Genomic DNA, 12,155 nt, shown 5'->3' on the forward strand with positions numbered 1-12,155 from the left:
TGGTTACTAAAGCTAATGAATAAGTTTAGGAAACTCATAGAACCTAAGGTCAATATATCAAAATTAATTGTATTTCTATATATTAGGAAACCAACCACTGACAATTGAATTTTTAAGATGTCATCCTCAAAATAACTAAAAATATGAAAAATACAGGCATTGGTTTAACAAAACGTTTGCAAGACTGTGTACTCAAAACAATAAAACAGCTGTGAGAGAAATTAAATACGATCAAAATTAAATGAGAGATACACAATATCCCTCACTCAAAAGATTCAAAGTTATTAAGATTTCCATTCTCTCCAAATTAAACCACATTTTTAATACAATCCCATATAAAATCATCACAACCTTTTTTGTTGACATGAAAATGTAGTAAATAATGAAGATTTTGTCTTTATGGAAATTCAAAGAACCTAGAATTGCCAAAGCAATTTTGGAAAAGAATAAAGTTGGAGGATTTACACAACCTGAATTTGAGTCTTATTAAAAAGCTACATTAATGAAACAATGTGGTATAGGTACAAGACAGATGTACCCAGAATCAGTGGAACAGAACAGAGATTCCAATATATACCCAATTGATTTTTGACAAAGATGACAAGGCAATTCAATATAAGGATAATCTTTTCAACAAATGATACTGAAAACATCAGCTATCCATATGCAAAAAATAAAAATAAAAAAGAATCCCAAACCTTAACACATACCATATACAAAAATTGATTTCAAATGGATCACAGACCTAAATATAGGAGCCAAAACTATTAACATTTTATAAGAAAACCTATGAAAAAATGTAGAGACCTCAAATTAGGCAAAGATTTTTAAATAGGACAAAAACAGCACAAACTATAAAAGAAAAAAAATTTAATTGGACTTTGTTAAAATTAAAAACATTTGCTCTCCAAAAGCACTGTAAAGAAAAATGGAATCAAGTCACAGATTTGCAAAACATTTGTCTGGATTTGGAATCTAAATATATAAAGAAGTTTTATAGCCTAATTAAAAAGTTAAAATAAAAAAGATTTGCATATACTTAAAATGAATATACACAAATAGTAAACAAGCACGTGAAAAGATACCTAACATCATTAGTATTGGAAGAGTGTTCATTAAAACTACAGTGAGATACCACTACAGACCCACTAGGTTAGCTAAAATCAAAGGAATAATGGCAAAAAGGCAAGAACAGCTAAAAATAAAAGGATTTAGTGTTGACGAGGACGTGGAACTCTACCATACTGCTGGCAGGGACACAAAATGGCTCAGCTACTCTGGAAAAGAGTTTGGCTGTTTCTTACAAAGTCTGACACACCTGCCATGTGCTCCAGCATTTCCATTCTTAGGTCTGCATCCTGGGAAATGGACCTCTACAAAGACCTGTACTCCACTATTCACAGCAGCTTTAGTCATAACAGCTCCAAACTAGTATGATCCTAAATCTCCATCAGCTAATGAATGGAAAACAATTTGTGATTTAGCTTTATAAAAGTACACCACTCAGCAGTAAAAGGGAACAAATCACTGATCTCTTTAACACTTCACCCACGTAGATGGATCTCAAAAACACTGTCCCCAGACGAAGATGCCAGACACGGAAGACTCCATACTGTACAATTCCATTCACATGAAAGTCTAGAAAAGTCAAAACTCTAGGGATAGAGAGCAAATCAGAGACTGACAGGGTTCAGGGGGAAGAGGAGGAGATGGCAGAAAGGGACATGGAGAAATTTGATGAGGGGAAAGGAGTGTTCAATACCGTCACTATGGTAGTGGTTTAGGACCCTATGGATTGGTCAAAATTCTTCAAGTTATATTCCTATACTTGCTGAATATTTTAAGTTACACTTCAGTGAAGCTAATTCTTTTTAAAATGAAAGAAAGAATGGAAAAAGATATCTCATACTAACACAAATCCAACGAAAGTTAGAGTGATTATATTAATGTCAGACAGGGTAGATTTCCAAACGAGCCATATTGTTCGGAATAAAAAGGCACATTTCATAATATTAAAGGGATTCATTCATCAAGAAGACATATTAAGGTTTACTTGAATTCCTATCCAGTTATTTTTATGGCTCTTAAAATTAATCTTCCTGGCGTAAATTTACTTCCCTTTAGAAAGAAAGGTTCTAAAATTATTTTTTGTTGTTGACTTAGTGTGGCTTGGAGTGGGGAAACTTTTCTTTCCCCAAATTGGGTGCCTGAATGTTTTTTGGCCAATCTCTCAAGTTCTACTGTAATTACATTGGCTAGTTTTGTTCATCCACTAGAAACATTATTAATTGTCTTTCATTCAGAAGTCTGAAACTTACTGGCTTCACTGACAGATTTCCCATTGCTGCTCAGTAAAAAAGGAACTCAGTATGTCGGAAACCTTTTTTCACTTTGCCGCATATTGAAATATTTAGGAAGATTAACAAACTTGAATCACCACCACTGACCCAAATGATGGCCAAAAGGTAGATGAGTTTTCAATATAATTGTTAAATCTTAGCATTTTTCCCTCCTTTAGAATTTTTTCAGTGTGATTATCAGAGAACCCGCAGCTTATCTGCCTCCTTTTCCAACATGGCTTCGGCTCTCCAGGGGGCATCCTCACATCCTGTAACAAGGTGATATTGTTCACCTGCGGCCTCCACTGCCAGGTCCATGTTCTTGCCAAGCTTCCACTACAGAACCCTCCTCTGTCCATCGTGACCCCTCTTCTTGCCTAGGTCTTGGCAACCTGGTGCAGCAGATCCACACATCCCCTCTGCTCTATCTCCATGAGGTTTATAAAACACACCTCCTTTACAAAGCAGAGGTCAACCTTTTTGAAACCAGCATCATTCAGCTCTCCACTGAGGCCATCCACTCTCTTGAAATGGAGAAGAATGCAAACGAGCTTTAACTCACACATGGTGGGAAGTCCAAAACCTCCCTAAATTTGTTACTTCCCAGGGGGCTCATGTTCTCCTGGTCACTTTTGGCTCCTACCAAACGCTTGTTCTCACCTCCCAGCCTTTTTCTTATTTCTCTGCTCCACACCGAGTGAAATGTGGAACGTTACTCATTTTCTGTGATCCCCCTCACCCCAATAAAAATGCTCACACCTAAACTTTAAATATGTAGCAGATCCTGCAAATGGAGAGGTTTCGGATTACCAATTCACTCACTCCAAACTCCCTTCAGTTTTTCCCCCTCTCTCCATTTCCCCAGATTCCAACCTTTAAGAGACTCCAGGAAGTTCTCCCTTTCCAAGAGAAAGTACAGCTCAAGCCCCTGGGCTCAGGTGTCCCAAGGGCCTACAGGGGAGGCCCCTGACCCCACCTAAACACCACTACCCGTCTCCCTAAGGCAAAATTGATGCCACTCCCTTGTCTTTTCCTACATTAGGTACAAGAACCAAGATTCCAGGAGATGAGCAAAGTTCCCCTGATCCAGTTATAAGAAAACACCCAGTTGTAAAGAACAGGCTTTACACAGGATGTTATGAAGTTGCCTAATGATTTCAGACCAGTGTTTTGCTGACCTTTGTGAATGGGACTGAGGTGATGGACTGAAAGAAAATATACTGGCTCTTCTGCCCTTCATATATCATATAGTCCCTTGTGCCCTTTTCATTGTGAGTGACTGGACATCCTTTTTGAATAAAACCTAGTTATATGTGGACGATGTTAAGGATATAGTTAAGTTTCTGACATCCACCTCAGCTTCCTCACGTGAAGGCTGAAAGGACAATTGTTCTGGTCTAGTTCCCATTCTCTTCTGGCCCGTTCAGGATCTTTTGGCCCCTCAAAGCACGGCTTTCATGGAAAGATCCTTTCCTTAATTTGGGTCTTTGTCACTGATCAGAGCTATTTCCTTGTCTTTTTAGTTGTAATCCTGGATATTGAGCTGCGGCTTTTTGCTCTTCTACTCTGAGGTTGTGTGTGTCCCCAATGCCTATTAGATGTCTCTTCTCCGCAAGACAAGGAGTTCCTGAGTCCTGTCATGACCGCGCATGCGCGTGCGTGGGTGTCTGTGTGGCGTGCAGGTACAGAGAACCCCGTTTCGACTGGGGTCCCAGACTTGCCGCTGACCTAGTAATGGTGCATCGTCATGACAGTTTTTGTATTCTGTTGTTTTTAAAAACAGCCTTAGAAGGTAATGCCTAGTCAGCCACGCTATCCTATCTGGATAATTAGGAACTGGAATATGAAACAGCAGAGATGTGGCTGCTGCTTTGCGTCCCTGGTTTGTGCGTGAGCCAGGAAGGCTATGAGACTGGAGCATGGCATTCATTATTTATGCGAGCATCTTATTATTATTTATTAGTAGTTGTAGCAATAAATAATATTAATAATTTAATTAATAATTAATTGTTAGTGATTAATTAACAATTAATTAATTATTAATTCAGATTTGTTCTTGATAAATCTGTTTTCTGTTATCCTCAAGTGATAAATTTTTCATAGAATAAATGCTTTGTGTTATTGAAAAAGGCTGCATTTACATAATGCCAAACATAATTTTTCCAAATGGCATAGTTAAGATAAATAATTTATTGCAATGGATATCAAGCAGGTTTTTGTTTACATCTCACTACTTCAAAATTATTGGTTACATTATTTCAAAAAAAGGTTATTTTTCTGGTGTTTATTTTCAGCCTCAGAAACTTTTATCTTGAGTCATGATGGCAATAGGATCCTAGGTCAAGGACCTGATGTGTATCCACCGTGAGGACTCAGATACATATGAGCTTTCTGATATGTTTTGTGGGGTTGACCACTCTGCACAAGAAAAAGCCTCCAGGAAAGAAGGTGGCCCTAGGGAAAGATAAAATAAAGGACTATGTATTTGTCTCTAACAATTGATTAGTGACAGAAGAGAGAAGGCAACTTGACTGATAGTATCACTCACACTTGATGTTGGGGTCCACATGGGGATAACAGAACAAAATGGGTAGGGAACTTCGCTCCCGATCCAGTGCACAGGGACACTGGGAGCCAAGGGCCTGGGAAACCAATGCATGGGAAGTAGGGTCATAATGGCCCATGTCCAGACCCAGCCCAGTCCCCTCTGTCCTAATGTGGATGGTGGCATCCCTACCCAGAGCCTCCACATGTATCTGCCCAGACTATGCACCTTAGGGTAGACTGAGTAATAGTCTCTCCCAGAGATGCCTACGTGCAGATCACACAGGATCCAAGTAAGAGCAAGAAGATGGAGGGAAGAAAGCTGAGGTCAGAGAGAAGATGCAGCCCTGCTGCTGGCTTGAAGATGAAGGAAGCAGCCATGAGTCAAGGGAGGTAGGTAGCCTTAGAAGCTGGAAAGGTCAGAAAACAACTCTCTCCCAGGGCCTTCGGAAGGCACATGGGCTTGCTGACACATTGACGTTAGCCCAGTGAAAATGATTCCAGACTTGTCACGTACAAAGCTACAAAGACAATGAAATTATATTGTTTTAAACCATGAAATGTGTGATAACCTATTAGACAGTAGTATCAGTACATCCACGTCTTCCCCCTAAGGGGTGCGGTCCACATGGATACCGATCAACATGGTGCTCTCTGCGATTGGGAGGTGTTGCTTTTGCTCTAGTCTCCAGTGGAGAGGAGGCCAGGGAGACTGTTGTGCTGGGCTCCTCAAGAATTCAACGTGTCTGCTCCTTGGCAGTTTCTTCCTCCTTCCATTGGTGACTTCACAAGGGAAGAACCTCTCCACCCTCAGCTCCACTCTCCTGAGGGTCTCTTCCCCATCCAGGTGCTGAGGAAGCAGGTGTTGGGTCCTTTCCACGTTCTGGCACACCATCATCCCACCCTTCACACACACTGACCCAGATTGAGTTAAAGTGACTATCTTATTGAGGAGCCTGGAAAGTCACTAGAAATAGTGCCAGTTGGGAAGACAACAGCTAGGGACCTTACCTAAGGAGTTTGCTTCCTCCCCAGAGGGGAAATGTCTCACAATGTGACTTCAGAGACTGTTTCAGGGCAACCCTCTGTCACTCCCAATGTCCCTCTGTCTCTTCAGTCCCTCTCATCCTTCTATATTTCCTCTTAAAGCTCTTTGTCTCTCTGGGTCAGATGGCCCCACTTTTTCCCTCCAAAACCCCACTAGACCTATCTGCAGAACAGGGCCTGGACACCTGCCCCAGTGTGGGATTTGTGAACTCTCATTCTTCAGGTGGTAGTAGCTTCATGCTTTCCTCAGCCTAGTTCATTGTTGCCCCCAGAGAATCCAGCATGATCCCTGGTCCATAGAATGGAAAGGAAAGTAGATTCACTGTGGTCTCACTGACAACACAAAATGAGGGCAGTTGTCCCACAAGTGAGCTACAAGCAAACATACCCTGGCTCCAGTTCATTTTCTCCTTGAGTATTCTATCTGAAATCGTGTGGGACAGTCTGCCCACTGCCATGCCTTGGACCCCACTCCTCTGGTCAATATCACAAAGGTGTACTGGGGACAGGAGCAAGTAACTCGCTGCCATGACCGCTCGTATTATCAAGAGCCACAGTATTTGTGGAGCATAATCCAGACACAGCCATTCAGGATGTGTGGCACCCTCTCTGTTGCTTCCTTCTGATCCTCGAATCTCTCTCTTGATAGAAGGCAAGTGGTATTTCAGTATTTGTCCCACAGAAGAAGCAACAGAGCATAGATAGTAAGAATCAGGAGGATTAACATTGCTAGGGGAACAGTACTATGTGCATGTCTGAAAACCCCCAGATAATGACTTTCCAAACTAGTTGGGAATAATTTAAGGGAGGCTAAATTTCTTGCAATCCTGTGGGCAAGGCTGAGTCAGAAAAATACTTCTTGTTGCTGTTATTTCAAAACTCTTTTTTCCTCTAGGCTGCTATAATCTGGAGAAACATATGTTAAATATGTTATCTTTCATGAAGAACTGGTAAATCTAATTATTTGCAATTTGTTTCTTTTTTTACTTTTCCCCATATTTTTGTTCATGGAAATGACATATTGTAATAACAATAAAAGAAATTAAAAATGAAGGAAATTATCCAGAAATCTGCCTATGAAAGCAGTTTTTTTATTTTCCATGTTTCCTCCCAGGAATTATCTATATGCCGGCAAGGCAGTTCTGTGCTACTTCCCAGCGTGGAAGATTTAGAAGAAAGACAGAGCTCAACTTTTAAAAAGTTAGGAGGTTTTGGCCACATCACTTAAAATCTTGGGTATCAGTTTCTTTTTAGTAAAATGAAATTGTTGGACTCATTGATTTAATGGATCTTCCCAGTTTAAAAATTATTTTTTTAAATATTTAAATAAATTTTTAAAATATTTAAAAATTATTTGTACTTGCCATGGAATGAGTCTTACTTGGAAGCATCACACTGGGGAACTGGAAATGTTTAAAAGCTGAGAGAATGTACTGGCAAGTGACAATGGTGATTAGGAACACCACAAACAATAGACAGGAGCAGAAACTGAAATTCTAGTGACCTTCTGATAAACAGATTCTAAAATAACTGCTTGTTTTGTTCTAATTCTAGAATTTCCCATGCTTGTTCATTTCAAGTTTTTCTAATAGCAGCTTAGCCTCCTGTCATGATATCTATCCACCATCAATCATAAAAATATTATAGTCATGTCATTAAAGATCAACAAGTGATATTGCTCAGTTTAAAATGGTTGTGGTTGCGTGCTATACAATTTGGAATGATGCTTGTCTTAGTCCATTCTGGTTGTTAAAATAAAAATATTATAGACCAGGTATTTTAAACAACAAGGATTTATTTCTCATGGTTCTGGAGGATAGAACATCAAAGATCAAGGTATCGGCAGATCCGGCATCTGTTCAGAGGCTCTTCCTGGTTTGCAGTTGGTCCTTCTGAGTGTCTTCTTACGAGGGCACTAATCTTATTCGTGAGGGCTCCACCCTCCACCTACCTCCTAAAGGCACCAACTTTTAATACCATCAGTTTGGGGGGAGTAGAATTCCAACATATGAATTGGGGTGGGGGGAGCACAGACCTTTGGTCAATAACAGTGCTGGACCTAAGTAGCCATTATCCCTACCCTGGACTGTTGCAGAAGGCATGCTTATCTTTAGCTTGCTTTTGCTACTACTTTGAATCAAGATATTCTGGCCAGGGGCGCCTGGGTGGCTCAGTGGTTGGGCCGCTGCCTTCGGTTCAGGTCATGATCTCAGGGACCTGGGATCGAGCCCCACATGGGGCTCTCTGCTCAGCAGGGAGCCTGCTTCCTCCTCTTTCTCTGCCTGCCTTTCTGCCTGCTTGTGATCTCTCTCTGTCAAATAAATAAATAAAATCTTCAAAAAAAAATTAAAAATTAAAAAAAAAAAAGATATTCTGGCCAGAAGTATGGGACCTTATTTTAAAAATAACAGTTGGTACAAATCTTTCAAGTGCTTTTACAGGCAGTGGAATTATTTCCTTTCCCCAGCAATGCGAAGAGAACCCATTCTCAAATAGGTAGAACACAGAGGGCACAGTTCAGTCAGTAAACTTGTTTCTGAACTTCAGTGCTGCCAGGCTTTCCACACTGATGCACAAAGTGTGGAAGTTACTGAGCCAAGCTATTATTCGGTACTTCTGACCATTTGTGATTTGAATTTTATACAGGCCATCCTTCCTTTCACAGTGTGCTCTTAACTGAAATGTGTGCATATCAGAACCGTGCCTTCACTTTGTAGGGCTCAATGTTAATGCAGATTAAACCTCAGCAGGGAATTGTGCAAAGTAAGGATACAGTTCCATGGGCACGCATTTTAGACACCATTTTACCTCACAATGTGAGAATGATCCTTATTACAATCTGGACCCTCAGGCTCTATTTCAACCTCAAGAACTTGTGATGTACACACAGGATTTAGTAGAATCTCTAGTCACTGTTCTGTTCAGAGCTGTAAGGTCCACAAACAGGACTAACAGCTAGTGAACAAGGGTCATCTTCGTTTCATTGCCAAGCAGTGCTCTCTTAACATATGAATGTTCGCACAGTTTTGGATGTTCTAGTGCCTGTGATGTTTTTGATGGATCATTTTGAAACTGAATAAATTTGGTGATTGTAAGAAAAGGTATAAAGCTACAAATGGCAAATAAATAATATCTCAAATGTCAAATTGGAGCACTGAGTTGAAAGACATTCTGAGGTCCCATGTAGAATTTACAGTGAAGAGTATATAACTGAGAAGCTGTTCTCAGTGATTTTGGCAGTGGAGAATGTATGCCACATATTTACCATTCTTGCATAAGTAATGAGGCTATATTATTACATATCATAGTAATGTTAAATCAGATTCTAATGTAAATGCTATTTATAAAACATAAGTAGAGAGTTCTAGTAGGATTCAGACCATATTCATATGCATTTAGATATAATACACCCTTTTCATGAGAGAAATTTATACTATATACATTGACAGAGGGTGACCAGTAAACTGCAATTAAACTTGGCCCAGCAACTCTCAAAAACTTGTTTTGGCAATAACCATTCAAGATATGTTCTATGACCTTTTTCTCTCAAGACACTTTGCTAAAGCCAGTATGTAAAATAAAATATTGGAGTCAACATTGATCACCTTAACAGATTTCTCATTTTAGCCACAGGTACAATGGAGAGTGGTCCATTCGCTTCCCTACTGCCTCTTCCATCAGTAATTCATTTCTGGTGGATCATAAATATAACAGGTCTAGTTATCCCTAACCTGGACAGATCCAGAGACTCAAAGTAGTGCCCAACATCTCTGAGGATATTCATGAATAAAGGAAGGCTACACGAGATGATAAGATGCTTACACCCTTAAGCAGAATGAGATTCTGCTCCTCCCATAACAAATGCTAGCGGCAGTTTCCAAGAATACCCACAGGTGCGGGCACAGAGAATCTCAAATAAAAAGCACATAACCCAAATTACCATATATTTTAGTACATCAATATGATGTCATCGGATTCAGCAAAAAGAACTAACAACCCCCAAAATAGAGTTATTATCCAATAGGAGAAGACATGAAATGTAATCATATGATCATTTAGTATCTGATAAAAAGTGTCAATTTTAATGACACCCATTAACTAGGAAAATACTATTTGGCTTTCTTCTTCATTCTTTACAACAAAAATAAATTTCAGGTGAAAGGAGAATATTAGGAGAAAACATGGCTAAATATTTTTCCAGTTTTGGCATGAGAAAGACCTTTTTTAAAAATGACAAAAAACTGAGAAGAAAATAAAGTTTTAAATAATTGCATAGAAATAAAATTAAAAACAGAGTGAAAAAGTGGGAAAAATTATAACACCCCTGGCAATAAAAGAGCTAATCACTCTAAAAGATGATATATGTCTTTGTTAAGGTTAAGAAGAAGTAGGCATTCATAAATTATTAATACAACCTCTTTGGAGGACAATTTGGTAATGTTCATCAATATTTTAAATGTGTATACATTTAGACTTGGCAATTCCATTTCTAAGAATTCATTCTACAACTCACATTCACACGATGAGAAAAAAGTAAATATGCACAGATGTTCACTACAATGTTTGTAATGGTATAAAAACAGTTATGATCTTAATGTTTATCAATAAGAGAGTTAATAAATAATTTATGGTGATCCATAGAGTAAATTGTAAGAAACCATTTTTTTTAAGATTTTATTATTTTTTTTGACAGAGATCACAAGTAGATGGAGAGGTAGGCATTGAGAGAGAGAGAGAGAGAAAAAAGCAGGCTCCCCGCTGAGCAGAGAGCCCCATGCGGGACTCGATCCCAGGACCCTGAGATCATGACCTAAGCCGAAGGCAGCAGCTTAACCCACTGAGCCACCCAGGCGCCCATTTTTTAAAAAAGATAATTCTATGTGTGTGTCTATAAAAGTACTTCCAAAATTGTTTAAGTGCAATAATGAAGAGAAACAACAAAGATAGTCATATTTCAGAAGTATGTTTATATACCAATTTTTTTGTTTAAAAAATGTATATACCCACATATAAATATATGCTTAATATGCACAGAAAATTTCTGTAATTCTATACCCACAAAAAAGAAACTGTTGACCTAGGTTCCTCTCCAGGAGCCTCTGCTGGCCCTAGATAAAGGAAGACTTATTTATTATCTGTTCATTGAAGCTTTTGGGGGATGGGGATGTGATTTACAATGAGCATGAATCACATTTTCAATAAAAATGTTTTAAAAATTAAAGTGTCATTATTAACCTCAGAAATATAAGACAGGAAAATCAGGAGTAGACTGCTAAACTAACCTATTAGGTATCCTGAAAGTGGAAAAAAAATATGATCATTGAAATTTAAAAAAATCTAAGCAGAAGGAATAGACTAAGCAGATTAACTAATTAAGACCAAAATCAGATGCTAAAATCTCAGTTATAAGGTTGTGAATGCTCACAAAATAAAACACAAAACAAGAAATAGAGAAAATAAAAGAAAAATTTAATACCTGGAAGATAGATTCAGAAATTCCACTGTCTGTATAATAAGAGTTCTGATAAAAGAGAATAAAAGCAAATGGCAGGGAAGAATTATTCAGATTAATAGAAGAATATTTTCCACAAGTTTTCAGATGAAAAAAACCATCTGAATGTCAAACAATTTGAATAAGATAACACCCACACCTAGACCTATTACAGTGGAATTTGAGAAATGAAAGGGGAAAAAACTAAGAAAGTGCAGCATTATTCACAATAGCCAAGCTGCGGAAATAATCTAAGCGTCTGTCAACAAGTGAATGGATAAAGATAATGTGAAGTGTATACACACACACACACACACACAGGATAGAATATCATTCAGCCATGAGAAAGAAGGAAACCCTGCCATTTACAACTACCTAGCTAAAACCTGAGGTCTCTACGTTAATAAGTCAAATATAGAAAACAAATACTGCCACAGCAACTTCTTTCAAGATGTGTCTCCAAAGGCAAGGAAACAAAAGCGAAAATAAACTTTTGGGACTTCATAAAAGTCAAAAGCTTCTGCACAGCAAAGGAAACAGTAAAGAAAACAAAGAGGCAACCCATGGAATGGGAGAAAATATTTGCAAATGACAGTACAGACAAAAGGTTGATATCCAGGATCTATAAAGAACTCCCGAAACTCAACACACACAAAACAGACAATCATATCAAAAAATGGGCAGAAGATATGAACAGACATTTCTCCAATGTAGACAAACAAATGACTATCAGA

The sequence above is a fragment of the Mustela putorius genome, unplaced genomic scaffold, assembly GCF_011764305.1.
Source record: "Mustela putorius furo isolate JIRA1106 unplaced genomic scaffold, ASM1176430v1.1 tig00000589_pilon_pilon_pilon, whole genome shotgun sequence".
NCBI lineage: Eukaryota > Metazoa > Chordata > Mammalia > Carnivora > Mustelidae > Mustela > Mustela putorius.